The sequence below is a fragment of the Grammomys surdaster genome, unplaced genomic scaffold (assembly GCF_004785775.1).
Source record: "Grammomys surdaster isolate TR1022 unplaced genomic scaffold, NIH_TR_1.0 66, whole genome shotgun sequence".
Lineage (NCBI taxonomy): Eukaryota > Metazoa > Chordata > Mammalia > Rodentia > Muridae > Grammomys > Grammomys surdaster.
In genome coordinates this window covers 16,438,882-16,466,399 of record NW_021604568.1, presented here as the reverse complement: position 1 = coordinate 16,466,399, position 27,518 = coordinate 16,438,882, and the positions used below count along the sequence as shown (strand labels likewise).

The 27,518-nt window shown below is 44.8% G+C and overlaps 1 protein-coding gene across 6 annotated transcripts in view; it reads left to right on the top strand.

Moving 5' to 3' along the window:
• Ablim1 (actin binding LIM protein 1) overlaps nucleotides 1-27,518 on the top strand; it is a 205,030-nt gene that overhangs the window by 121,863 nt on the left and 55,649 nt on the right. The window lies entirely within an intron of this gene.

Sequence of the window (27,518 nt, the reverse complement as noted above, 5' to 3'; positions counted from 1 at the left end):
TGGTGACAAAAACAAAAAACAGTTGTGTTTGGATGTGATAACTCCAAAGAATGAAAAAAAAAAGTGTTTTAGGCTTTGGACTTGATCTGTCTCTGTCTGTCTCTCTCTCTCCCCTCTCTCATTGTGTGTGTGTGTGTGTATGCTTTTGGGTTTCAGAGCTCTGAGGAATTTGCTTCTGAGAAGAAGAGAGGACTTCAGAGTCACAGTTGGGAGAAGTTGGTATTGAAGGTGGCATGGGCCCTTACTCAATTCATTAATGTGTGAATATTTTTCTTTAATAAGAGCCTCATGACTGTAAATGAAGATTAATGTGTTTGGATAGTACTCTTTTATTCATAGTTTTCAATTTTATTTTTACTTTATGTGCCTTGGTGTTTTGTGTGTATGTATTTCTGTGTGGGAGTGTCAGATCCCCTGGAAGTGGTGTGAGCTACCATGTGGGGGTACTGGGAACTGAACCTTGGTCCTCTAGAAGAGTAGCCAGTGCTCTAACCACTGGGCAATCTCCCCAGCCCTTGGGCAAGACTCTTACTTATTTCAGCTACAGTTTGAAAGATCCCTCATGCTCACCACCTTTGGACGAGCAGTGAGAGGAGTCTAGTCTTTATCATAAAATTCGTTTTCCTAAGATCCCAGCTGTTGTGCAGCTATATCGGAAAGTTTATTGTACTTTGTGTGGACCTTCTGAAGTATGTTGCGCTAGCTCTGAAGATGATTTTAGATGAGAAAGTTGTTACCCAGACTGTGATGGAACTAGATGAGAGTTCCCTCCCTCCCTCCCTCCCGGCAGCTGAGGTTGGAGATTTGAAAGAAATCTGAGCCGGGTTCCCTGTGGCTGCTGAGGAATGTTAAGAGGATGTGAAGTTATTTAGATCACCCAAACAGGTTCTGACAGGTAAATGAAAAAAAAACTAATTAAAATATAATTGTTGCCATTCTGTAGCGGATCAAAAGGCTGGTTGGGTCTCAGGTGCTTTCAGTATAATTGTTGCCATTTTGTAACGGATCAAAAGGCTGGCTGGGTCTCAGGTGCTTCCAGATCCTGATGTTGCCAGGCTTATAGGCATGAATTACTTTTAAGCAGGCGTTGTTGCCAGGCCTCTTGTGGAGCTGTGAATGGAAATTGTGAGGAGATGTTTTAAGTAGGTTGCTTAAGCGTTTTCATGGGTCAGTGAGTTTAACCCTGTATCAGCGGTTCATCTAACAGCCACAGGGAAAGTTGCACCGGGGCCACAAAGGACTTCCTCTGCAACGATGCTGTAGCTTATCTGAAAGGACAGAGCAGGCAGAGCCACCTGGGTTTTGTAATCTGCAGAGCCCTTCAGAACAGGGTTGTCAGCCTTTGAGCTGCTGACATTTTGGATGGAGTCATTTTTTTGCGGCTGGGGACTGCCCTCTGAAGGATGTTGAACATCAGGTTTCGCCTGTACTTGCCGGGTGACAGTAGTACCTCCCTCCCCAGCCACAACCTCAGAAGCCTCTAGACTTTGCCGAGATTCTCAGTGGGGGAAGGGAGGTGAGAGGTGGCCGGCACCTGAAGGAATTCTGCAGAGTCCCAGGGAAGGAACCAGACTTGACATTTTTAGCCTTATCATTTTGGTTTGGGTTTGTCTGGCCTTTATCCACAGGCACATCTGTTGGGAAGGAGGTAGGGTGGTGTATGCCTCCTCCTTCCTTCCCCCCTCCCCCCACAAAGGCCATTTGGTATTTTGTCACTGCTGTGGTTGTGTAGTCAGGCATCTATATCTTGAGTGCATCCTGGAACTACTGTTTAAAAAGAAACTCAGACAGCGACTCATTCTACTGTGAGATCACCCACAGCCTATTTATTCTACAGATAAAGGTGTTTTGATATGTGGGTGTTGGGTGTGTCTGTGTAAACCTGGGCCTTTCATTTGTTTGTCCGGTATGGGTGGGTGGTTGTTTTTTTTAACTTCTGGAAAATGAAGGTTTTCAACCCCCAACATCCTCCAGATTCCCCACCCCCATCTCAGGGGGTCTGAAACTCTAGATGGGGAATGGACACTGACTGTTTGGTCAGGGAACTACTGTTCACAGTCTTCTTTCTACCTCACAGGTGACAAGGATGTCAGTAGCTGGAAATATTTTGCCCATTCATTTGTTTCTTCTACCTTTAGCACGTGGTACTGTTTCATCCAAAGGATAAATACATCTGGAACAATGTCTGCCTAGTTATAGCTCACTGATTCTGGACAGCCCCGGCAGTAGCTGTACATCTCTTAGCTGTATAGAGTCTCTTAGAAGTGGTGTTTGTCAGATTTTTCTGCTGTTTCTCCAAAGAGCAAGGTGTGGCTGTGATTTCCAGGAGCAGCTGACCAGTCAAGAAGTTCTATCGAAAAGCTGGTAGAGGGAACTTGGTTTGCTGGAATCCATCCTTAGTGATATGCCTGGACTGGGCTGTGGTATTGTTATCAGAGTTCTGCTTTTGACTGTATTTACCTCCACCTGGAGGCACCAGCAAGTCACGTGCACCACTATGGCATTTCTCCACGTGTGCTCCTAGAGACATTTCCTCCTTACTAAAACCCATCTTCTCGCTGCTCCCTGGAGCTCAGGTCCACAGTGCAGAGAGCTTGAATGTTTAAGGTCGTTTGCTCTCAGTTGTACTCAGGAGTTGATGACCCTTGGAAAGACCATCCAGGAGCCTGGCCTGCAGGAGGCTCAGCCATCTGTGATGGGGCAGGAAAAGGCAGGAGTGGAATCTTGGTCGATCATTACAAGAGTCACAGCAACACTCCCGTAACAAAACCCACAGCAAATGTATTTAGCTGAAGTTTTATATGACACTGTTTTAAAGTGAATAAGGAAAGACCTTAGGGAAACTCCGTTTTTATGCTTTGCCGTGGTAGGGAATAGACAGCAAACACATGTGACCTAATGAAAGTAGACAGAAGAACTGTTAAGATCTGACTGTTCGGGAGCTTCTGGCTCTGAGTGCTCGTTCCTCCTGGGGTAGGGCAGGACTCCTCTGACTGAAGAAATTACCCCTAGAATGTCTTTATGGCCAGCTCCCACACAGGTGGGGCAGGTCAGAGCAATATCTCAAGGTTTTATAGCGGGCTTTGGACAAGAGAAGAAAAGTCTAGCTTCTGTTATTTGTTCTGTAAGAGGAAGAGAAGTACAATGAGGGTGGGGGTGGGGAAGATCAGTGGGTGGGCCTTCCCAGGCCTTCCTAGGCCTTCCCAGCAATTTGATTTTAACCTTCTCAGTGCCAAAAGCACGCATCAAGCCTTTGCTCCAGAACTCTCATCCGCTGTGTCTACAGGTCTGGGCTGCGGATTTTTTCAAGAGGATATATCTGGTGCAGCTGTGGGCAGGTGTTCCGGTTAAAGGTTGATAGACAGGCACTTTGAAGAATGCAGAGGAAGTGGGTCTGTGCGCTACCGAATTTGGAAAGCTTATAAATTCTTATTCACGAGATCCAGAAAGTGACTTTCTGCTGGTTTTGAAAGCCCACAGGCTGACGCTGCCTCTGGCTTCAGTCAGACAAGAGCACATGAAGCCCAAAGGACCTGAGGCAAAGGCAAGTCTTCGCACCCCTCCCCTTAGAATGCTGTCAGCCTGAGAAAGCTTGCCGTTAGAAGTGAGTAGACCCCTCCCCTAGCTTCTTCCCACATGGCTTGGTGTGGAGTCTCAAGACTGAGACAGGGTCACCGCCTCACTACATGATTCCCCCGCCTTCTGAGGCGGCTACTGAGATGGGTATGCTGGTGACCTGAACTCAACTTTCCCAGGATCTGTAGGGAATAAAGGTTGTAGTGAGAGATAAAGAAATTGGAGATCATTTTAGGCTCTTGCTTCAGTTCACAGACTGAGCTCAAGCCCTGAGAATGTGAGTCTTCACAGAGCTGGCCTGTCACTCATTAAAGCTGTGTCAACCAGAGACACTGAGTCTTGTCACAGAGATTCCCAGGATGGAACAAAAACCTGGTTTAAGGATATGGGTGGAAGTTAAAGTGTGTGTGTGTGTTGCAAGGGGGTATTAGTCATCAGTAGATACATAATCAGTCCTTGGGACTCTTCACCAAAGGCATGACCAGAAGAGACAGGTATTACCATGATATAAACATAGAGAAAAGTTCACACATCAGATACCTAAACAAGAGGAGGAATTAGAAGTTGACAAAAATGATCTCAAGGTCTCTGAGAAGTAACACAGGTGACTGTTGTCATCTTTCTTCACAGGTGACGGCTGTATACAGAGGGCAAAGCTAGCAGAAGACTGTGACTGTATCACTCAGCTGCCAGGACTCAGAGTCTGGGGCTTTAGAGTTGTCTTAGGGGCTGGAGTGATGACTCAGAGATTGACAGCATTCATTGCTTTTCCAGAGGTCCCAGGTTTAGCTCCTAACACCCGTTTCAGGTGGTCACAACTACCCATAACTCCAGTTCCCAAGAACCCAGTGCTCTCTCTGCCCTTCATGGATACAGACACACACACACACTCAGAGAGACACAGAGAAATTTTAAAAAGATATTTTTATAAAGCAACCGCAAAATTAAACTAGTTTCAAACTAGTGAAGCTAGAAGATTGATTTTGATTTCTTGGGCTTCAAATCTGTCTCTGCCTGAAGCCAGAGAGGCTCAGAGCAGCCGCAGGCGAGGGGCTGCAGTGAAGGAGCACACACCCTAGTGTCTTTGTCCTTCACCACACGTACGACTGACTGTGGTCTCTCCATGCTGCTAGTTCGCATCATGACCATTTTGTTGCTCACACAGATCAGCTGAAGCAGAAGTGCTTGCTTATGCTCAAAACCTCTTTCATCTTCCCTTTCTGCTAAACTAGGGATTTTCTTCACTTGTCCTTCTACGGAGCTGGCTCCTTGCATCCCTGTTTATTATGTCTGTATACTTTGTCCAAATAAACACACTTGAAAAGATAGAGAAATGTGTTTGGCTAAGCTCAGGACATCCCCTCACAGAACTTAAGATAGCCTTCTGCTTTGTTTTGGCAGCTAGTGAAAGATGCCAAGTGTATCTAGTCTGGCACGGAATGAAAGACACCGGCTCTTACATAATGAAGTTTAAATCTCCAACGGGGCAGAGTAGAGATATCCAGGTTTCCATTGTGTTTTGCAAAGAGTTTTCAAACATAAGGGGAAAGGCCTGCTTGACTGGGTTTGTTTTGCCCCTGAACTGCAGAATTGTGTAAGCCTATCAATATCCCTTATCTTGGTTTTCACAGGCAACCTTGGATCTATTCCTGCCCCATTAGCTTCTGTCTGTCCCTCAAGCGTGTGCTTTTCCTCATCTTGAGTCTTTTTTTTTTTTAATAAAAGACAGTGGTAATACATTTATTGAAAATTGTGAAAAATATGAGATTAGTTAGAGATTAAAAATTACTCTATCGAAAGGTCAAAAGCTAAGAGCACAATAATCTTCACAGTGAATATATCACACAAATGCCAATATTCTCCCATACTAAACTATATGAACATTAAGCAACGTATTTGTATTAGGATAGTTATTAATACTATTCTGGCTAAGTCCTTATACTTTACAATATGGTTAATTTTTATGAGTTTAAAAATGAATCCTATACCATTATTAATGATTTCAGATTAATGCTGGGTGAAATAATTTTCATATTTTGTTTTTTGAAAGTACTACAGAATATGAATATGATATGCCTGTTGGGTATGTATGTATTCTGTGGTGAACTTGAAGGCTCGAGTTATCTGTAAGAGATCTGCCACATTCATTACATTTGTAAGGTTTCTCTCATGTATGGATTCTTTGGTGAACTTTAAGAAGTGATGACTTGATAAAAGATTTTCCACATTTATTACATGTATAAGGTTTCTCTCCTGTATGGATCCTTTCATGAACTTTAAGGTCTGATTTCTGTGTAAAAGATTTGGCACATTACATTTGTAATGTTTCTCTCCTGTATGGAATCTATAGTGAACTTGCAGGTGTGAGTTCTGTGTAAACGATTTACCACATCCATTACATTTGTAAGGTTTCTCTCATGTATGGATTCTTTGGTGAAATTTAAGGTTTGAGTTCTGTGTAAAAGATTTGCCACATTCATTACATTTGAAAGGTTTTTCTCCAGTATGGATTCTATAGTGAACTTGCAGATGTGAGTTCCATGAAAATGATTTGCCATATTCATTACATTTGTAAGGCTTCTCACCTGTATGTAATCGTTGGTGAACTTTAAGGTCTGTGTTCCATGTAAAAGATTTGCCACATTCATTAGATTTGTAAGGCTTCTCTCCTGTATGGATTCTGCAATGAACTGGTTCTTTTCCTTCTGTATCCTCCCTACCAAAAATCTATGGTTCTTTGTTTTGTTCAAGACAGACGACTACATCTGGCTCTGAAACAGCAACACCCACAGATATCAAGTTATTATAATTCTCCAACATGACATCTCTGTACAAAGCCCTCTGAGCAGAATTCAGGTGTTCCCACTCTTCCTTAGAGAACTCTATAGAGACATCCATGAAAGTCAGAAGACCCTGAGCTGTTTTTATCAAAATAGAATTGACACATCTCTTTTCAATAATGGCCAGAATCTTTGAAGTATCCACAGCTGAAGGGATTACTCATCCTGTGTAAGCAGGAGACTTAGTTCAGTTTCCCTGTCTTAGCAAATGAGACTCTTTAGTTCTTTCCACAGAGTCTATTCCTGTTCCAGCTGAATCCAGTTCAGTTTCTACCTGACCCAGTCAGACTCTGAGGACCTTTTCAAGAACACCTGGTCTAGTTTTTCACTATGACTTACAACCCCAGTTTTAATTTTTTATTAAGTTTGCTTGAACAATGTCAGATAACACAACACACAAATCCATGGAGCTTCAGCGGCCAAGAGATAAATATTTTTGACTCCCAGATAGTGAGCAAGGACTCTGGCCATGGTACATCTGTCAAGGCTCAAGCATAAAGACCCTGCTCTTCATCTTGGGTCTTTTTGCACCCTTTCCATTCTTCATGGAAGATTTTCTCACCAGAGATGAACATCCTTCTCCTTCACCTACCCATTAGTCTCCAGAGCATACACCCTGGGCACCTAGTCCAACCGTGACCCCAGGCCATCTTCTGTCCCCTGGCCTTGTTTTATTTTTCCCTGGGACCCTTTCCTCCCGTTATCTGAAATTCTTAGTGTTTGTGTTATGTTTACTGTTAGCTACTGAAACATGTAATCAAGTATTGGTGCCACCCACCCTCGCACCAGAAGCTAAAGTATAGAGGTTGGCAGATGGGTGAATGAGCACTTGGGTGGATAAATGGGCGTTTGGCTGGATAGATGGATGGATGAGAGAGAAGGAGGCAAGAATAACCTCAGTCCTGTCAAGTGCTCACCTGTCACCTCATGGACCTTCTGGGACGTGCGTCCTTGGATGCTTTTCTTCTTGTGGCAAGCTCACTTTGTACATCATGCCATTCACTTAATCCTATTGCAGACACCATTCACATACCAGTCTTCCTCTCTGTAAAGTCCTGAGGGCAGGGACATCTAATCAAGGATGACGATAGCTGTAATCATTAATTTTACTCTTATTGGCAAGAGATTTTATAGGCATGTCTTATGAGAATTATTTTTTTACCAACTCTATGGCCATAAGTAAGCAAGCTAGGGTTGGCGAGACAGTTCAGCTGCCACCAAGCCACCTGTACCTGCCACCAAGCCACCCATACCTGCCACCAAGCCTGATGACATCCCTGGGACCCTCATAGTAGAAGAGAACAAACTTGTCAATGTCTCCTGTCTTCTACACACACACACACACACACACACACACACACACACACACACACACACCAATATAAAAACAAATAAGCTGAACAGGGCCAGGCTTTGGATACAGTTTCTGTCTTCCAAGCCTACGTCCTATAGATTTTCAGTGACCCTCATCAGGGCCCATGCTGGACTGAAAGGTCTGCTATGCATTTACCAAGTAAATGGAACCTAAAAATGCTGTCTCCTCCTTTTTCTTATTTATCATTTGAACGAATAAACATTTATTTACAGCATTCTAAGTGTAAATACAGACAGTCCATGGAGTACATAATCCATGGCATTTCTACGTGTAATTAGCCTGTCATAAAACACCCTCTTATACTAACAGCACCTCACAGATGACTTGACCTGCCCCCCCCCAAATGCTCGAACTCTCGCTATCTCTGTCTGTCTCATAGTTTAACCTTAGGGTCATTCCCTCAGGAGTCTTCCCTTGGGAGTTATCCACTTTGTTTCTGGTTGTTGAGGCACAGTCTCCCACTGGGACCTGGGGCCCACTAAGTGGGCTAGACTGGCCAGCCAGCAAGCTCTTGTCTCAGTTTCCCCAGTGCTGAGATTGTAAGGGTGTAAATCCCGTCACGCCGGCTCTTCAGGTGGGCTGGGATTCAGTCAGCTCCTGCAGGTGCGATGAGAGCGCTTTCCTCTTACTTTCTCATATGACCAAAGAATCCCACTAAGCAAACAGCGCAAGGCTCAAAGCCAGAGCTGACCTCAGAACACTACACTTCAGGGCTCTCTCCCCTCTTCCCTCCCTAAGCTGCCCGCTCTAATGACCTGTCTACTTACTGTTCAAATAAACACAGCTCCCACCATAGCCTTCCAGGCTATCTAAGCCATGATGTGGACACACAATGCTGGGCGTTGAGAGGAGCTCACTACGGAAAGTCTAGTGGGCGTTCAAGTTTTGCTCAAACCTTTGGCTTTGTAACATCTTCATTCAAGAACCTTTCTTTCTCATCATCTCTCCTCACCCACCTTCTTGAAGCATTTCAGTCTTCATATGTATCCTGGAAGATTCCCAGTGATGGCCCAAGCACCCTAGTCACCACCCAATCAGCCTCTAACAGTTGTCTTTAAAGTCTTGAAGAGGCTCCAGAAGCTTGCTGTGAGAGGGTCTCCTGCTAATGTCAGGAACTATTCCCATAAAGTCTCACCAAACTTCGAAAACATGAGCTGGCCAGAGATAATAGCAGTGAACAGGAAAAAGCCCATGAGGTGTCCACCTTACAAATATAGGCAACTGAGGAAAACTGGGAAGGGAGAAGTGGTCTTCCCTGGAGAAGAAAGAACACACCAATTGGTTGTCCAGTGCCAAATGACCAGCCTTAAAAATGTATATGCAAGTAACTTTATATGAACAGAAAAGTTATCTATCTATAGATATAGATGTGTCCACACAAATATATTATGTGTCTATCAACAATTAAAAAGAGGTAATAGATTTGAAGTGGGGGTGGTTATTTGGGAGGATTTAGAAGAGGAAAAGGTAAGAGAGAAATGTTGTAATTAAATTATCTCAATTTTTTTTAAAGCTTTAGAAAAAAAAGTCTCATGGAATGGGTGTTTAGTGTCACCCCAAGCAGAGCCATTGACTAATTGGCGTCTTGCTGAATCTGAAGTCACATCAACTTAGGCTTTAATCCCAGGACTGGAGGGGAATGCAGAGGTTGTAATTCTGAGGCTAGTCTGGCTTGCACAGGGAGAGAGAGACCTTGTCTCAAAAACAGCAAGACTGTAAAGCAGCGCAAATAAGTTAATGAGTGCATCTCACAGAGTCGAGAGAGCTTTCTGAGTTGTGCGGTTAGAAAACCCACCCAGCCTTCAGACCTCACTCTGTCTCTCCTTGTCAAACCTGCTGCATTAGGGCCAAAGCGGTGTGGATACCATGTAAATAAACCAACATGGCTACATCTGGCAGAGCTCTACTGACAGAGAGGCCCGACCAGAGTTTACACAGCAGTCTGTCAGCATTGGTGTAAGGTGGAAAGCAAGTGTCCTATCATATAGTCACCCACAGCCCCAGTCCCCAGGGCTGCCTGTGGAGAGTTTGGTCTCCACAGTGGCATGTTTCGAAGAGCTTACAGATACGGGGCTCAGTCATATACATTTCGCCCTATAAAATGTGTGGTCTACATTTACTCCGCACAGACACACATATTTTGTTTCTGTTTGAGGGTATTTTGTTTCTGTTTATTTTTATGGTGGTGGTGGTGGTTGTTCTGTTGCTGTTGTTGTTATTGTTTTTGAGAGGGTTTCTTTCTATAACAGCCTGTCCTGGAATTTGCTTTGTAGCCCAGGCTGGCTTCCTCCTGCCTCTGTCTCCTGAGTGCTGGGATTAAAGGAGTGTACCAACATGCCTGGCTCACTTTTATCATTTTAAGACGTTTTTACTTATGTGTATCTATGTGAGTATGTGCTAGGGGCCAGAGGCATCAGATCTCTCTAGAATTGGATCTCCAGGTAGTTGAGCTGCCCAGCATGGGCTCTGGGGACTGAGCTACAGTGCTCTGCACACTTAGCTCTGAACCATCTGTTTAGCACTTTGCTTTTGAGGCAAAGTCTTACTCCAGAGCCAAGGCCTTCCTTGAGTTCACAGACATCCTCCTTGTCAGTCCCCTCCATGCTGGATGACAGATGCAAGCCACCACACTCAGATAATATACTTCTGTGGAAAGACCAGATTTTGGCTGTTGAATTATATACACATTTTAATTCATGTGGCCATGACTAAGTATACATTGGTGACATTCTTTTCAGTTGTCAGGTAGTAATATCAATTTTAACATCAACAAACACAAACAATAGAGTGTACACATAGCTAAGTCCTGGCAGACAGCAAGGGGTACTCTCTCCCTTGCACACTGTCCCGTGTATCTGGGTGACAGTTCATGTTAACCTGCCCAGCATTTCAGGAGTCCATGGGATTGTTGCAACCCAATTTTCTGCCAGCCCAGCACCCATTATGCAGTGAGTTGAGAATTGATTTTGCATAGATATGAAGGCTTTTAGGCCGGTGTTAAGTTTAGCTCCATGATCTATTATGAAGCAATTCTATGAAATATTGAAAATTCCAAGGGTTTTTTTTTTTTTTCTGTCACAGAACACAGGCCACAGTGAGTAAGCAGAGACCTACCACACATACTGTTGTGCCTGCCCTCGGAAGCTTGTGCAGTTACTGATACCTTGTATAAGTTTCCTAGGCCTGTTGTGACAAATTACCATGAAAGTGATAGCTAAAAATGTCAACAATGTACTCTTTCAAGGTTCTGGAAGCCAGAAGTTTGGAATCAGAGTTGTGGTCTAAAGTTGTGGTGCCTTCAGGAGGCTCTCTAGAAAGCCGATTCTATTTCCTTGGGGAACCTCTCAGCCTTGGGGAGCTGTGGTTTTTGGCATTTCATGGCTTGGAGACCACAATATAGTCTTTGTCTCTGCCTTTACCCAGCCTCCTCTGTGGGCTCTGGGGTTATTCTGCTTGTTTTGTTCCGTAAGAACTTACTGCACTTAGAATCTTCTGTCAAGGAAGGTCTTGGCTCCTACACTACAGTGCCTCTCCTGCTAAAAAGGTTAGGCATACCGAGAGGAGCACAGTTCCAGTGACTGCCCTCTGCCTAAAATCTCAGGGCTCTTTGCTTAGGTTTCTTGTCCCCTGGGAGAGGAAAGGGGCCAGGGCCACCTCTTGTCCAAACAGGCAGCCCTGCTCTTTAAGGCAAACCTAAGCACTAGGCCTGACATCTGCTTTTAGTCACTTGCAAGGCCGAGGCCCATCACTGAGGAGCAACAGCAGGAACTGCAAAGCTTCTAGGAACGGTCTCGCCAGTTGTGCAGAATGAGCTGCTAACAAGAAGAGAGTTTGCATAGCCTGTGGCTGACCTGAGGGGAGCAGACCAAGGAAACACTTCTGTTTCGTATTAACCAGCATTGGCTTTTCTGAGTTCCAAGTTTTCCTTCCCGCTGCTCCTGGCCTCCTGTGTTCCTTGGCCTGTGGTGCCTTCCGTAACTCTAACCTCAGCTTTCCTTTTATGAGGGTCCTCTCCTCCTCTGATTCTCCTTACGTCATTTTGAGCTCTTCACACCAGCTAATCCATCAGCTCTGACTCCAAATAAGGTCACTTTGAGAGGTATTGGGGTCCAGTTGGTCACTTTGGGGGATACTGGAGTCCAGTCGGTCACTTTAGGGGGTACTGAGGTCCAGTCAGTCACTTTGGCGGATACTGGAGTCCAGTCCGTCACTTTGGGGGTACTGGGGTCCAGTTGGTCACTGAGGGTACTGGGGTTCAGTTGGTCACCTTGGGAGTACTGGGTTCTAGTCGGTCACTTTGGGGGGGTGTACCGGGGTCCAGTTACTTTGGGGGATACTGGGATCCAGTCAGTCACTTTGGGAGTACTGGGATCCAGTCAGTCACTTTGGGGATGCTGGGGTCCAGTTGGTCACTTTGGGGGATACTGGAGTCCAGTTGGTCACTTTGGGGGAGTACTAGGGTCCAGCTGGTAACTTTGGGAGGTACTGGAGTCCAGTCAGCCACTTTGGGGGATACTGGGGTCCAGAACTGAGTGCAGTCCATAACATCAACAGAAGCAGAAGGGAATTCACATGAACAAGCTGCTGAGGGACAGCTGCCACCAAGCAGGCTTTCTCTCTCTGCTCTGCAGGCTTACCTCTGTGTACCACTCACGCTCAAGGCCGCCAGTCAGAGCTATGGAGCCCAGAACCTCTCTACTGTACAGGAGCCGTACCCCACCCCCAGCTCCTGTCAGAAAGTCATGGGCAAGATTCCTTGAAATGTCATTTGCCCAGCACTGAACCACTAACAAAGATAGCCTATGGTCAGGCATGGCAACATCTATTTCTGGAGTTGGGAGAAGATAGACTCCTTCAAGAAGCAGGTTACCCTTCACGTCACTGGGGGGCTTGGGATTAGCTTATCCAGTCTACTGTGCATATGAGGGGAAAACACTCTCATCCCTTCTGAAGCCTTGTCTTAGCTCACCTTTCGCGGGGCTTTTTGAGGCTCTTCTCCCCACCCCCTGCTGCATGAACCACACTAAGCTGTTTCCAGTTCTGGGGATGCTCTCAGAGGTTCCAGTTCTCTGCAGGGTCAGCACATTTGCATCCATACAGCGACTAGCAGTTTAATCTTCAGTCCCTACGATGCCATGATGGGCAGATTTCAGTGGAGGGATGACAGACAGACTTCAGTGGAACGAGGACAGATGGACCTCAGTGACAGGCCCTTTCTGCCCTTTCTGCATCTTAATTTCCTTTTCGGATTGAGCCTTTTGAACTTCTCAGCAGGAGTGAACTAGCGTAGCTTTAGTCTTAAGTGCTACCATGTGGCCTGTGGGAAACCACTCTTCTGGTACTTAGTGCTTGTGTGTGTGTTTAATGTGGTCCTCCAAAAGAGACACTGTTTGATTTCAACTTAAAAGTTTCTCCAGGGGGGATAGAGAGGTTTGGTTTGGTTGTGCTGTACCTGCAGAGGCTCCAGCACACACGTGCCTTACAACTACCTATAACTGCAGCTACCCTCATCTCTGTGCCTGTGTGGGCGCCTGTACTTATGTGTATGCGCATGCACGCGCACACACACACACACACATAATTTACAACAAGTTTAAGTGCAAAAAACAGCCAAAATAAATCAAAACACTCATCTCATTTATTAATTATATTTGCTGTTAGCCAATATCAGAAAATATTTGTATTCACTTAACCAACTGTGAGCAGCTTTAGGAAAGCCATCTGAGAAGACTAGCCTGTGTGGATCCCAGCTAGTCTTAGGGAGGTATGGTGGGAAGCCATTTTCAAATATGGCTCTCTGGCATATTTGTACCCTGACCACAAAAATACATCTAGTAGCTAAGTAGACTCTACTAAGGCATGCATGTGTCTTTTCCCTCTCCCTCCCCAGCCCCCCTTCCCCTCTCCCTCAAGGATGTGTTTCTTGGGAGCTTTGGGTTCCTCATTGTTCATGGAGAAATCAGTAATGTTGACACTCAAGACTCTCGAGGAAGTCCTGGCTCTCATTTAGCATTTCTTTCACCCCTGGCTAACCTAGGGTGCCCCTTGCTCTTACCAACCACAGAAACTAGAGAGTGCCTTTGAATGCCTATTACCCAGAACTAGCCGCCAGTCTCTGCTGGTGGCTTACTGTAGGAAGGGGCGAGCTGAAGGTGTCAACCTGAAATTGCCTTGATTGGTGTAAACCAGCTTGGAGTAAGTGGGCCGGGAAAGGCAAGAGTGGGGTGTTGCCTACCACAGGATATTGCTTTGAACGATAATTGCTTTTGCTTGACTTAAGAGGTGGAAGAGTACTGGCTGAGCCTGAAATAAAGCTAATTTCTTCCTATTGGTAGCCATGAGAGTATGTATTAGGGACATGACATTTGTCTCTGAAGACAGCTACTTTTTTTAAACAGACTGATATCCTCTCATCTTTTACTATGCCTTCTTTATTTTTTCTAACTAAATGTATTATGTTTATAAGTTAGTTTTGGGGTTTGGTATGGTCTGGTTTGCTGAGGAAAAGGGGGGGTGGGGAAAGTGGAGCAATGTCTGTGGTATCTTCTTCTTACCTGTGAGGCAGGTGGAAGGGAAAGTGAGTTCTGACACACACCATCAGAAATGCAGAATTCCGTTGTCTAGAATCTCATGTTACAACACCCGAAGTCCTCCCTGACCCCTGGGTAGCAGTTAGTCACTGTTCCCACCTCTTGCCAAGGTGAGGGACACATGGTACATGAGGCTGTCAAAGGCTGAGCCATCTCCCCGGTCCCCTGCCACTTCCTCTGGACTCAGGTCTGCTCTTTTCATTCAACCAGAGCTTCCTGCACACTTACTATTCTACATATTGGGTTAGCAAAGGTGAGTAAGATTCCAGCCTATAGGCTCTGGCTTCTGGATGGGGAGGAGCATGCAGGAGGCAGACAGGTGGGCATGCAGGCAGGTGGGCAGGCAGGCAGGTGGGCAGAAGAGCAGGTAGGCAGGAAGGAAGGTAGGCAGGCAGGCAGGTGAGTGGGCAGGCAGGTGGGTAGGTAGGCAGGCCCATGATCCCCAAAGGACATGCACAACAGATTGTTGGATTCTACAGAATGTGGCTTGTTTATTCACAATGCACACATTGCTTTAGATGGTAACAGAGTTTCTTTCCTTAGGTCACTGGTTTTGGCTCTCTTCACCTCCAGGTAACATTGGGTGAATCTTTTCATTCAGGCCTCTGCGTTTAATAGACTCGTTATTCTTAGAACGAGTAGCTCCCCTCCAGCAAGGCTCGCTGGAGTCATCTTGCACTCAGCATGGCTGGCCTACAGCAAGGAAGCAATAACAGCTTTTTTGTTCTAATTAGACAGAAGGAAATTGAATTCTCTTTGATGGGGTGTGTCCAGGCCTCTATGCTCCAGGAGGATGCTGGGAGAGCATCTGTCCACTTGAGATGATTTGATCATGAGAGAGGCATGACACTGCAGTCAAGTGTGTGGCAGAGAGAGGCCTGTGGGTCCCTCAGAAAGGGATGTTTATTTCTGATGCACACAGACAGTTTATCTGTCAGCTGGGAGTGGGGAATGTTCTTCAGACATGACCTGTGTATTACATATGGGAAGAATTAGAATTGCTCTTTGCCAAGAAACACACAAGGAGCAAAATTCCAGGAAACGGGCTATTCTAGCAGGAGTCGAGGGTGGTATGTAAAGAATTTTAAACAGGAAAAATGTAGCTTAGAATAGAATGAGATCCATGCTGATTTGGTAGTATAGGATGCCCTTAAATCTTTTATTCTGCCATTGCTGTGTAGTTGGATTAGAATTTTTCTCAGCAGTGCTACTTGGATCTACAGTTCATTCCCTAGAGAAGACTTCGCCTCAGACACTTGTCTAGCTGATTGTATCACGATGGCTTTCGGTTATCAAAGGCACTCGTCTTAATTTAGTCGAAGTCATCAATGTCTTACACGATGTGGATGGACCAATGATGTAAGTTCAGGTCACTGTATGGATATTGTAGGTGTTCTGAGGAGGGAAAGGTGTCCCACGGAAGAAAGAGTTCCTGAGCCTAGGTAGTGTTTTAATTAAGCTCGTAGCTGCCTTTTTGGAAGTATGAGGATGGTCAGATGATTATTTTTTTAGAGAATGTTAGAAATGGGTCCTCTCCTCGGGATGGCGGTAACAGCCTGTGTCTTCATGGTGTACCTTGTTACCAGACCGGGTCTGTAGATCAGCAATTTAGAAATTACAAATACAGGTTCGAAGTAAACACATCAGCAAGTGTCAGACTGATTTTTGGGGTTGGGGAGTGACTTGGAAGTAACCTAACAGATGTATAAAGAAGAGATTTAAATTGGCTGTTTTAACAAAAATGTTATGGTTTACAATACATATATATATATATATATGGTTTATAATATAGATAGATAGATAGATAGATAGATAGATAGATAGATAGATAGATAGATAGATAGCAAGCGCCAGGTCACTGAAGTACAGCAAGTATGCTTCTTGCTACCATAATGTATATCCACACAACAAGTTGGTGGTTTAAAGTCTAAATATTATTATTTTTTAAAAAAGGTAAATGGGTAATTTTACATGACATATTTTATACATGACCTATTCCCCAACTGGTCATTTTTAATGACTGGGTACATTTTTAATAGGTCAGACACAAATTGTCCAGGCAGTGGGTCCGAGTCTTGCCTTTACTGCCCTAGGTCACGGTGTGGCCACTTTTAACTTATATAAAGTGTATAAATGTACATTGCCCAGCCACCCAGCCCCTGCTATATCCGGAAGTGCAGCCTGGTGCTGACGTGTGGCCTGGCGCTGACTTGCAGCCAAGGTGTGCATCCCGCTGTGTGTGTGTGTGAGCTGTGTAGCTGTTGCGTCGAGAAATAAATGAAACTCGGCCAGTTTGTTTCTTTAGCATTTAATTTTAACATACAAATAATTTTAAATTTTTGTCCTAAAAATGTATGCACCTGCAGTGTAGACAAAGCCTTAAGCAAATTGTATATTATTGATCTCACGTAATAAGGAAGTAGACGTTGTGTCCATGCCAGCAAATCCGTGTCAGAAGTATTTAGAGCAGAAGTTAGGAAGTAACTGTGCTTGAAAGGTCCAGGCCCACCATCTGTTTTTACATGGCCTGTGAGCTAAGAATGGTCCCTATGTTTCTGAGTGGTTTGCAAAATCACATTTCATGATACATGAAAAAGTCCTGTGAAATGAAGATTTGCGTGTCTATAAATAAAGACTTATTAGAACACACACACAATCAAGCTTGTAGCATTGGTACTTTATTACATAGCATAGCTGGTTTTTTAAAAAAAATATATACAGCATCTATAGACCCTTGAAATACAGATATGAGTAAGACGGTGCTCTTGCTGCTGAGAAGTTCAAGTCCAATGGAGAAAATGTTAATTAGCCAACAGTTGTAATTTATTACATTATATAAATGGTGTGTGCTTTGAGTAGATGCATTTAAAAGATGTGTTGATTCCATCCAGTAAATACATATCTATCAAAGGGAATGCTCGAGCAGCAGTTTGAGGCCAGCCTGGCCTACATAGGGAGTTTCAGGACAGCCAGGGCTATACAGTCAGACCCTATTTTTAAAATAAAGCAAGGAAGTTTTGAAACCAAGATAAACCTTAGCATCCCTTGGAATCTTCGTGTGTGTGCGTGTGTGTGTGTGTGTGTGTGTGTGTGTGCAGGTATGCATGTGGGCACATGCATGGGGAGGTCAAAGGTCAACCTCATGTGTCCAGGATTACAAACACATGCTGCAATTTCCCAATTTGTTCTCCGAGTCACAGAGAAGCTTGAGAGTAGCTGCTCTCAGCCAGTGAATGCAAGGCGTGGGAAGACACTGTGTCATGGACACAGTTGAGGTGAGGCAAAGCCCATGTGTCCAGGTATGCAGGGTATGTTCATAGGGAGTAGACAGTGAAGCCTAGGCCAGATTGCAGATGTTGTTGAATGCTGTGGCCAGGAAGCGTAACTTCCTTCAGTAGACAAAGGGAGTACGTCATACTTTATCCACACAGCATTGGCACCCATGCGGTATTTATTACAAATTGAGCTATTGTTTCAAAGGCAGGAGTGTTGCTTGTGGTCTCAGGTCGGGTCTTGAGCTAGGCATGTCCTGAGGACTAGACGTGGTGGAGGCTGGGAATCGATCAGCTCAATAAAGGACCTGGGCCCCCCTCACCTCACGAGAGAATGAACCTTTGCTGCTCGGGCACAGGAGGATCACAGAGAGTAGCATTTAGTACCTTGGTGACTGCCGCACTTTACCTGTGCACTGAGCCCTTTATCACACGGCCCCTCCACACTCTGCCTATACCACACGATTACACGGTCCTGGTTTTACCCCTGTAGTGTCCCCAGGTTGTAAGATCTGTAGTTGTTTCCTCCCCTTGCTCTCCTTAAGTTCCCCTGAATATTCTCTGTAAGAACTGATTCTCATGATAAACTCCACCGTCACGGAAGACAGCCATTTCGGAGCCTCACCTTGCCCATCTAGAAAGCAGGGACAGTGGTGGGTCCCTGCTGTTCTTATCAAGTGGAGCTTCCATGAGCCTCCAATGAGGCAGCTTGTATTAATTTCTTTTCAGTTGTGATTAAATTATCCCAACAAAAAGCAGCATCCGTGAGAAGGGCTCATCCCGGCTTACGGTTTCAGGGAAGGGTCAGCCATGGTGAACAAGGCACAAGACAGAGAAGGCACAGCAGCAGGGATAGGAAGCCTGATTGGTCGTATTTCATCTACACTCAGGAGAGAGAGAGAGAGAGAGAGAGAGAGAGAGAGAGAGAGAGAGAGAGAGAGAGAGAATATGAGAACAGGAAGTGGGCCTCAAAGCCCTTCCTCCAGCAAGACCCTGCCTCCTTAAAGGTTCTGAGACCTTCCCAAACAGCAGCAGCAGCAACTGCTGCTGCTGCTGCTGACCAACTTTTAAACACATGAACCTGTGGAACCATTTCTATTCAAACCACAAGGAGAGATGTGAAACTACTTCTTAAACTGAAGAATAAAGGACTAAAATACCAGCGGTTGCTACTGCCATATAGATGTGTGGTGTGTGTGGATTTTCAATTACAAGATGCAGCCTCTGACTCAGGGACAGCGTAAACCCACTCTGTCCATAGTGTGTCTTTATTTAATTTACGTTAGCTGCAAGCATAGATGTCAATTCACGTCATTATTAACTTTATCGTTTCTCACAGACATAGAACTGTGGCGCTAGGAGGTTTTCTTGGGGCCTCTAGTTCAACTGTCAGATGCTACAAACAAGCCTAAGAAATAGACAGAGTGAGCCCAAGGTCTCACACATCGGCCTAGGCCTCTTGCACACTGTGGTCTCTTCCTTAAGTATCGTGGCCATCTCCTGCAACAGGTCGTATTAGTGACATGTTCTTCTCACATGTGGGGACAAACATTTTAGCATTGCCGTGTACAGTGGTGTGCAGTGGAGTGGTGTGTGTGGTGAGACACCGTGTGGTTGCTGGGAATCGAACCCAGGTCCTCTGGAAGAGCAGCCAGTTCTTTTAACTTCTGATCCATCAACTATCATCTGTAAGGGACTCTGTGTCCAGCCTGCTGAACCCAGGGGAAGGATCCTCTCTTATACTTCAAGGCCTCTCTTGTGCTTCCTGTTGGGGTAGCTCCTTCTCCACAGTCTTTGTGTCATGGGGCAATAGCTGGCTTTGACTATGTGCCTGTCATTTTACCAGGATGTGGTAAGATGCATTTAACTCAGAAGTCCGATGGTCTCTTGCTTGTGGGCACAGTGCAGGCCTCCCTCACCCCAGAGTGAAAGGTTACAGTGCTAGGTCACCACACAGTGGAAGCCAGAGCTCCTAAAGCACTGGGCCATGATTCGGCTTGAGCTGTCTCTGGGTGTCAGGATCCGGTAGGCCACTGTTTCATCTCTGGAACACTCCCCTTTGTCTCCTGAGTCTGTTGTAGCAGGTGGAGAGGGTGGGATAGCCACTTGCACAGCAACCCCTGCTTATCCTGGCCTCATCCCCAAGGGCTGCTCTCCCAGAGGAATCCAGAGGACTTGAGGCTGGGCAGGACTCACCCAGCATGCAGAAGTCTGGAATGTGGATTGTGAGTCTGTCCCTGTAGGTTACAGAAGCGTGTCCATTGTCATTCAAAGGTGAACCTTGCTTAGCTTTAAGTGAGAGTCACCAAGGAGCTCCAAGGTCCTGACTCGTCCACTCCCCTTCTTCAGTCTGTTTTTTTTCCCAGTTATTCCTTCCTTCTCACAATTGGGACTGAGAGCCAGTGGCTGTGGGGAGCTCCCTCCTGCTCCCGGTGAACTGTGGGATCTGTAGAGTGCGTGCAGCAGGTTGTTTGTGAAGGGGGATGAAAGCCTGGTCATGGTGGGAGAGGATATCAGGGGAGGATGTTTTTAAAAGCAAGCTGTGTTTTTCTGACTCTCCAGTCTCGTTCCGCCCAGAAGGCTCCTCCAACCCTGGGGACGAAGACAAAATATTTTTAGTCTGATAGTATTCGGTAGGCAGCCAAGAGCTGAGCCATCTGTCCTCCACTCTGGAGAGCTCAGTGGAATGGTTTTAATGGAAATAACTTGGAAGTTGTCACACAGCTCCGCAGCCGGGCTGCTTTGTGGAGTTTGGTTGCTATGAAGCCCTCAAGGCTGAGTTGAGTAGAGAGGCAGAGAGGAAAAAGACCAGGGTGGTCGGAGATATTGGTGACCTCTTCACCACATAGATGTCACAGAATTGGAATGTACTTTCGAGATAGCAACTTGGCAAAGAGAAGCAGTTGACAAACAGGCCCACACCCAGTCATTAGACTCAATCGGGGTCACCTATTGGCTGTACTTTGTGTGGCAAGTTTAAATATTTAAAAATCTTAGAAGTCCACCTTCTCAGGTGTTCCACTGTTTAAAAAGCTATCACTGAGATTAAATAAAGGAGACTTGTTTCTCTGTCCTACGCCTGCCAGAAGCCTCATTTAACCAAATGCAACAGTGGTAGCATATGGCTCTTGGGCTCTGTTCAGCAATTGTTTCCCTTAAAGCAGGAGAGGACTCTGAGGGGCCCTTCAGGTGGCTGCGGTTGTACAGTCTGACTCTACCTGGCTCTTGTGTTGGGAAGGGACCAGAAATGAGATCATAAGTAACCAGAAACCTTTAGTTTTTGCCCTTGCACAAGACACAAATATGATACAATTTGGCTTAGACTTCCAAATGCTGAGCTTAAAAGTAAATGTCTTCTGCTGTTAAAAAAAAAAAAAAAGTAAAGGATATGAAACCTTTGACCTTGAATGTAGGGTAGCATCTGAGTTAGAAAAGGGGCCTATTGGGGGTTTTGTGGCTCCTTCCCTGGAACCACACTAATATTTACCAAAGCAATGCCTCAGGAATGCAGCCCCTTGGATTCCAAAGCTTCCTGTCATCAATGCAATTCCCTGAAGAATCACCTTTTAAATTCATTTCAGCCATGGCACCACAGGCCTTTAATCCCAACAGTCAGGAGCAGAGGCAGGTAGGTCTATGTGAGTTCAAGGCTATCTTGGTTCACACAGTAAGTACCAGGCCAACCAGGGCTATACAGTAATAAGACCCTGTGTCAACATAAATGGATACATAAAATTAATCCTAGAGTTTGAGTGTGAGAAGAAGAAAACTGCCCACGGGGCACCAGGGGCTTTGCAGCCTAGTTTCTTTGTGTCATATTATTCAGAGGCGAATTTAGAACATTAATAAATAAATAATTAGCGTTCCCGTTATATGTGCACTAACCTGGCAAGCTAGGAAGGAAGGAATTCTTTTACAACCGTTTAGCATCGTGGGACAGACAGCTTTCAGTAGACTGAGGTGTTTTTATAGTACTAGGCAGGCTAAGCAGGATAAAAATGGCTTAGTCCTTTGTCTAACCTAACAGTGCTTGTACGTGCTATCTCTCTGTCTATCTATCTATCTATCATCTATCTATCTATCTATCTATCTATCATCTATCTATCTATCAATCATCTATCTATCTATTTATCTATCATCTATCTGGCAGGTTTCCCTTAACCTCAGCCTGGGCTTGAGCTCACCATTTAGCCAAGGATAGCCTTGAATTTCTGCTCCTCCTGCTTCTGCCTCCCAAGTGTGATTGCAGGCACATGCCACAACACCTAGTTTCCAACCTTACAGATTCCTTAAGCCTCTGTTCACCCTCTGTCCATTCTTGATATTACACAGATAGACATTAGGATATTAAAACAGACCTAAAAATAACCCAGTTGATCCCCTGTCCAGGAGACCCCAGGGACTAGAATCCTTTTCTTACTAATCCCATTTAACAATGGCTTTAATTAAACAGCCATTTTTGAAGACATAGCTTTTCAATCATCATTGGCCCTTTTCCTGGATAGTTAGCGTCTGTGTTCCTTGATGATAATTTTTGGAAGATTAAAAAGACTTCTGACAATGTTTGAGCTGTCTAAACTACTAAAGAAATACCTAGTCCTTCCGAGTTCTGATGTGTTAGCAGGGCCTTGAGGGGAATAGAGGGCTATCATCATCACCATCATCACCAACCACCACCACCACCATCATCCCTGGAAATGTGCACTATTAGCTCCATAGCTTTGGAGACTTCTTCTAACTCATAGTAGGTATATGAACAGGTGTTAGGTAGATGAAATATGAACATCCTTTCTAGAACTTTCCACCACAGAACAAATGCAAAGACTATTGTTAACAATAAAAGTAGCAACCGTGTGTTAAATGCATGCGTGGAACATGCCTTTAATCCCAGAACTCAGGAAGCAGAGTCAGGTGGCTTTCTGTGAGTCTGAAGATAGTCTGGTCCACATAACGAGTTAAAGGTCAGCCAAAGTTATTATATAATGAGACTGTCACAGATCAAGACAGACAGACAGACAACATGAATACAGGGAAAGTTGCTGAAGATCAAAGATAGGCAAAAGTAGACTTTAGGGAAGCCGCTAGGTCCTCAGATGCCCGCTTCACCCACCCATCATTTCCCATGGCATCCAATGTGTCTTTTCCTGACTGAATTGGAAGATACTTTTAAGGCTCTGTAGCAGACGCCGATACAATGTGATCCAGGCAACAGTGCCATTGCTTGCTCATTTCAAGTCAATTTAGAAATTAGAAGTGGGAGTTATTTGCATTTTATCTAGCTTTCGGGATGGTAGCGGCAGGAGGAGGATGAAGGGGGGATAGAAACCGGCCTGGTGGCAGGCTGCAGGTCCTTGGATAATGGATACCTTATGGGATTAAACCAGTGATTTTACTGAGAGACAATTTCATAAAAGATCACTCACTCCACAGAGGTTAGAAAAACAATTTGGGGATCCATTTGGCAAAACACTCCTAATATGATTCTTCTTCCTTAATTCCCCCAAATCCCTCTGGGATTAAAATGATAACAGAAAGCAAACACACTTTGGACAACTGTTTGATAGCCTCACCCCGTGGCCTAGCATTTCCTCCTCCTGCCATGTATGTATGCAAGGAAAACAAGTCTAGAATTCACTGAAGGATGGAGAGGAGCCCGTGTCAGCACTGTTTTCAGAACAGCCCAAACTTTTAAGCTGCTTCCTGTGAAGAGTAGAAAGGACAAATAGAATATTGTAGAGATAAGAAATAAGACGTTATCGTGAGATTTCACGACACTCAGCAGCGGATGCGGTTAAAATAAATGTAGTGTAGAAGGCGACCCTGGAGGATGCCGGAAGCGTGTCTGGGGACAGACAACACGCTCTTTCCTGGTTGAGTGGTGGGCACAGAGTGAACTGTGTGTGAGATACTTCATCTGATTTGTGCACAGTTCTGAGAATGTGGGAAGTCAGGAATTTTACTTAAAGAAAAAAAAAAGGCATGGCTCTCTAAAGAAAGTGTGGGGTGTAATTTCAAAGTCGTCTTCTTCCTACTTTATAAGGAAGTATGATCCAGCATACAAAATGCATGACATTTTTCCGGATGAGAAGGAAGAAGATCAGCTCAGTGCACGAAGCCTTTTCTGGCAACGTCAAATTAAGTCACAGCCCCAAGGCATTCATACCTCATCCTCTAGTCCCTGGTCACTATCCAGACCTTGTTATCTCTTAACAACTGATTAAAAGACGGGGATAAGAGGACTATATTTAACTTATGTCACCTGCTCCCAGTCTTAAGAAAAGAAACTTTGCCTCTGAAAGGAATGGATTGCATTTGTAACAACGGGCAAGCTGAAACCATGTGAGGTACTGACAAAGATTTAGGCTCCAACCATCCCATTATTGTGAATGTTTTCTATGGCAAGAAATAACACTGAGGGGTGACTGGGCTTAACACACAGGGCTTTTATGTCAGTGTTCTACATGAAGCTGTCATGAGGGGCTACACTTCATTAGAAATTTGTCTAGACCTGTAGAACGTACATGTACCAAGAGTGAACCCCACTGTGAACTGTGGACACAGTGATACAGTGATAATCAATGCAAGCCATCAGTAACAGCAAATATAACACTTGGACCTGCTTCTTGATGGGCAAGCTGGGCAGAGTCAGGGGGATGGGCATGAGCCAATGGGAATCCTAGTTTCGACTGAACTCTGGTGCAAATCCAAGTCCGCTCCAAAGGCTTTTTGAAAAAGAGAAGAAAACACACTTGAGATAGTAAATTTAAAAGACTTGGCGCTGTCTGCAGGGGTGTTTTGTTTTGGTGCGTGTGTACTACTTGGTAAAGTCCTTTCAATAAACAGAAGCAGGAAGATAAAGAATTTTAAAGATGACCTCACCACCCTTTAGCTTTAGCAAACTCTAGAAGCAAACTTCAGATATAGGAAGGCCTTGTTTTGTGCAATAAAATTCTGTTTATTCTCGAAGGAGCGGTGACTCTTCGCCACCTGTCCGCCTGTTTCCTTTAACTCAGGTTAAGGCACTAGGCAGGTTCCCTTTAGAGCTTCGAGTTACTTTATCTGTCTGGAATGGGCCTTTCCTTTTCAAACAAAAGGAAAACAAAGACAAAGAAATAAGACTAGACAGGCAGGCCGTTTGTAAAATCTCCTTTAAAGCATTGAATAATCTTCATGCAGCTGCTCTTGATTGGAGATGTGCCTGCACATCTAGGCTTCTGTGTGCCCAGGCACTTCATTCTGGAGAAGAACCTTTTCTTTCCACTTTCAGGTAATTAATCTGGGCCTCCAAGAGGAATGAAATGCATGTGAACCTGGTTTTGACCGTGAATAGGATGGTTTAATCCTGTCTTCCTGGTCAGGCCCCACTCTCTTTGTTCATGTATTGACGAAGAAAAATCTTATCACAGCTTATCCTCACTGCAAGTATAGATATTGATTATGCCGAGTGTACAGTTGTGTAACAATCACTGCTGTGTAGGGCAATAAAGGCATACGGCTTTCCTGTTCTCCACATTGACACAACCCCAACCCTGTTCTCAGCAACCTCAGATCTACTTCCTCTCTCTTTCTTGCCTTTGATAGAATTTCTTCTAAATGTCTGGCTCATTTCTCTTAGCAGGGAGTAATCCTAGTTCATCCGGGTCTTTGGGTGTACATTTATTGCTTAGGGGTGCCTCCCATCCCCATCCATGCTTATTTTGATATTCCATCTGTTGGTGAGCTTTTTACCAGTTGAGGTCCTTTGGAGTTTGATGCTTTGGGGCTGTTGTGAGTAACAGAACTACTGACTTTCTCACCCGCAACTAATGTTCTATAGACATTAATCTTCTTCCTGCTAGTTTAACACATACTAGTTAACATACTAGTTAACACATACTAGTATCTATTACATGACATAGTTGTTTCCAGCTTTTTGAAAGACTACCAAAGAGGCTTCCCAAGGAGAGGCCACCTTGCATGGTGTTAGCAGCTGCTGAAACCCCAGTGTTCTCGCCTCAGTAGCCCAGCAGAGTCATCTTTTCAGGGATGATATTGGAATATGACTATGGTTTTCATTTTATTTACTGATGTCTAAACAGTGTTCAAAATATTTCTATATGCTTATTAGACATCCATATGTCTCTTGGCTGAAGTATGTATTTAAGTCTCTTGGAGCAGGGGACCTGGGTGGTCACAGTGGCAGAGGGTTTGGCTAGCACACAGGCTTTGGGTTTGACTCCTACCACCATCATTGGCAGTGGCGGAGGTGGTGGCATAGGTCTTTGGGGTTGTCGTCATTGTTAGTTCCGCTGGTAGTCATTTGTCTGTTTTGCCTTGGTTTTCCCTACTCTTTGGTGATGCTGGGGATTGACCCCCTCCCACCCTCGCCCTCATGCATGCAGAGCAGGGGCTCTTGCCACTCCCCCTTTGCCCACTGTTTAGTGGGCTTACTGACTTCCTTTTACTGTGCTGCTAGGTTTACTTATAGACTCTGGATGCAAATCACTTTTCAGATGTATGATTTGCAAATTTTTCTCCTCGTCTCTGGTAAATCAATCTATCTTCATGGTATCTTTTTAAGGGAGAAGGGGAATTTATCAATTTATTTTTTTTTTAATGGATCAGTAGATTATGCCCTCAGTATAACATTGAAGAAATCTTTGCCCAAAATAAGATCATGGGGACTTTTCCCTGTGTCCTTATAGGAAACGTCAGACTTAGCTTTTGTATGCGTATCCACTACTAAAAGGATTTCCACGCACAGCTTGTGCAGATCACAGCAGACTAGACGGTTCCACGAGGGGAGGTTTATTAAGAGAGTGGGAGAGTGGGAGGAGAGAGAGAAGAGTAAAGAAGTGGAGGAGTGGAGGCCGGCCATTACCACGTGGAGCGGGGGAAGGGAAAGGGGAGAGGACAACCTGCAGGTACTGGGTCGAGAAGCCAAGAGAGAGAGGAGGGGCCAAGCAGTCCCTTTTATAGTGGGCAGGGTTACCTGCCTGTTGCCAGGTGACTGTGGAGGTGGAGTTTAACAGATTACTAACAACTACCCATGGTGCTTAGTTAATTTTCTCATGTCTCTGGCAGGCCTCTCATTGGATAGGACTGTCCAGCTTTCCCGGAATTGTTAGCGATAGTTCCGCTTTCTATCAAATGACCTTGGCAGATCTCCAACATCAGCTGTTCATAAATGTGTGGGTTTGCTGTTAGCTTTTCTCCTCTGCTGCTCAGCGGACACTGCTGTGTTGATTGTGTGGTGTATCGTAGTAAAGCTTTAAAACCAAGTAGCTCGAATCATCTCCATCCCGATCTTTGCTAAAACCTTCACTGATTCCCTTGGCGTTGCCATAGGAACCGTACCAGCCCCTCTGTTTATTTGCACATATAGTCATGCTGAAACTTTGAGAATTCATTGCACTGTAGCTCTGACACATCTGGAATCCCAGAATGGGGAGGTAGGGCTGAGATGACAACGAGTTCAAAGTCATCTAGAGTTTGAGGCCAGCCTGGGCTACATGAGAGCCGTTCTCAAGAAGCCAACATGTAAGTAAAACTGCTGCTTATGTCCCTTTAGGGTCCATGTATTTGCAGGTGATATTTGTTTAACACCACTAAGTAGCAGAGCTTGCTTTGAAACCTTTAATTGTTTGGAAGGAGTCGAGAAAGTGGTAACAATGTACAAAGTTTAATTGTTTGGAAGGAATCCAAAAAGTGAGAAAGTGGTAACAATGTACAAAATACAATACGCGTTTCCGTGAGATGTTTGTACATGTTTGCTTGAGGAGGGAGTTGCCTGCCCCCTCTCTGGTCTTACGCAGGTGACTGAAGCAAACAAGAGCTATTTTGTGTCTCCTTGTGTTTTTGAAAGCAAGTTGCCATCCTCCTTGTG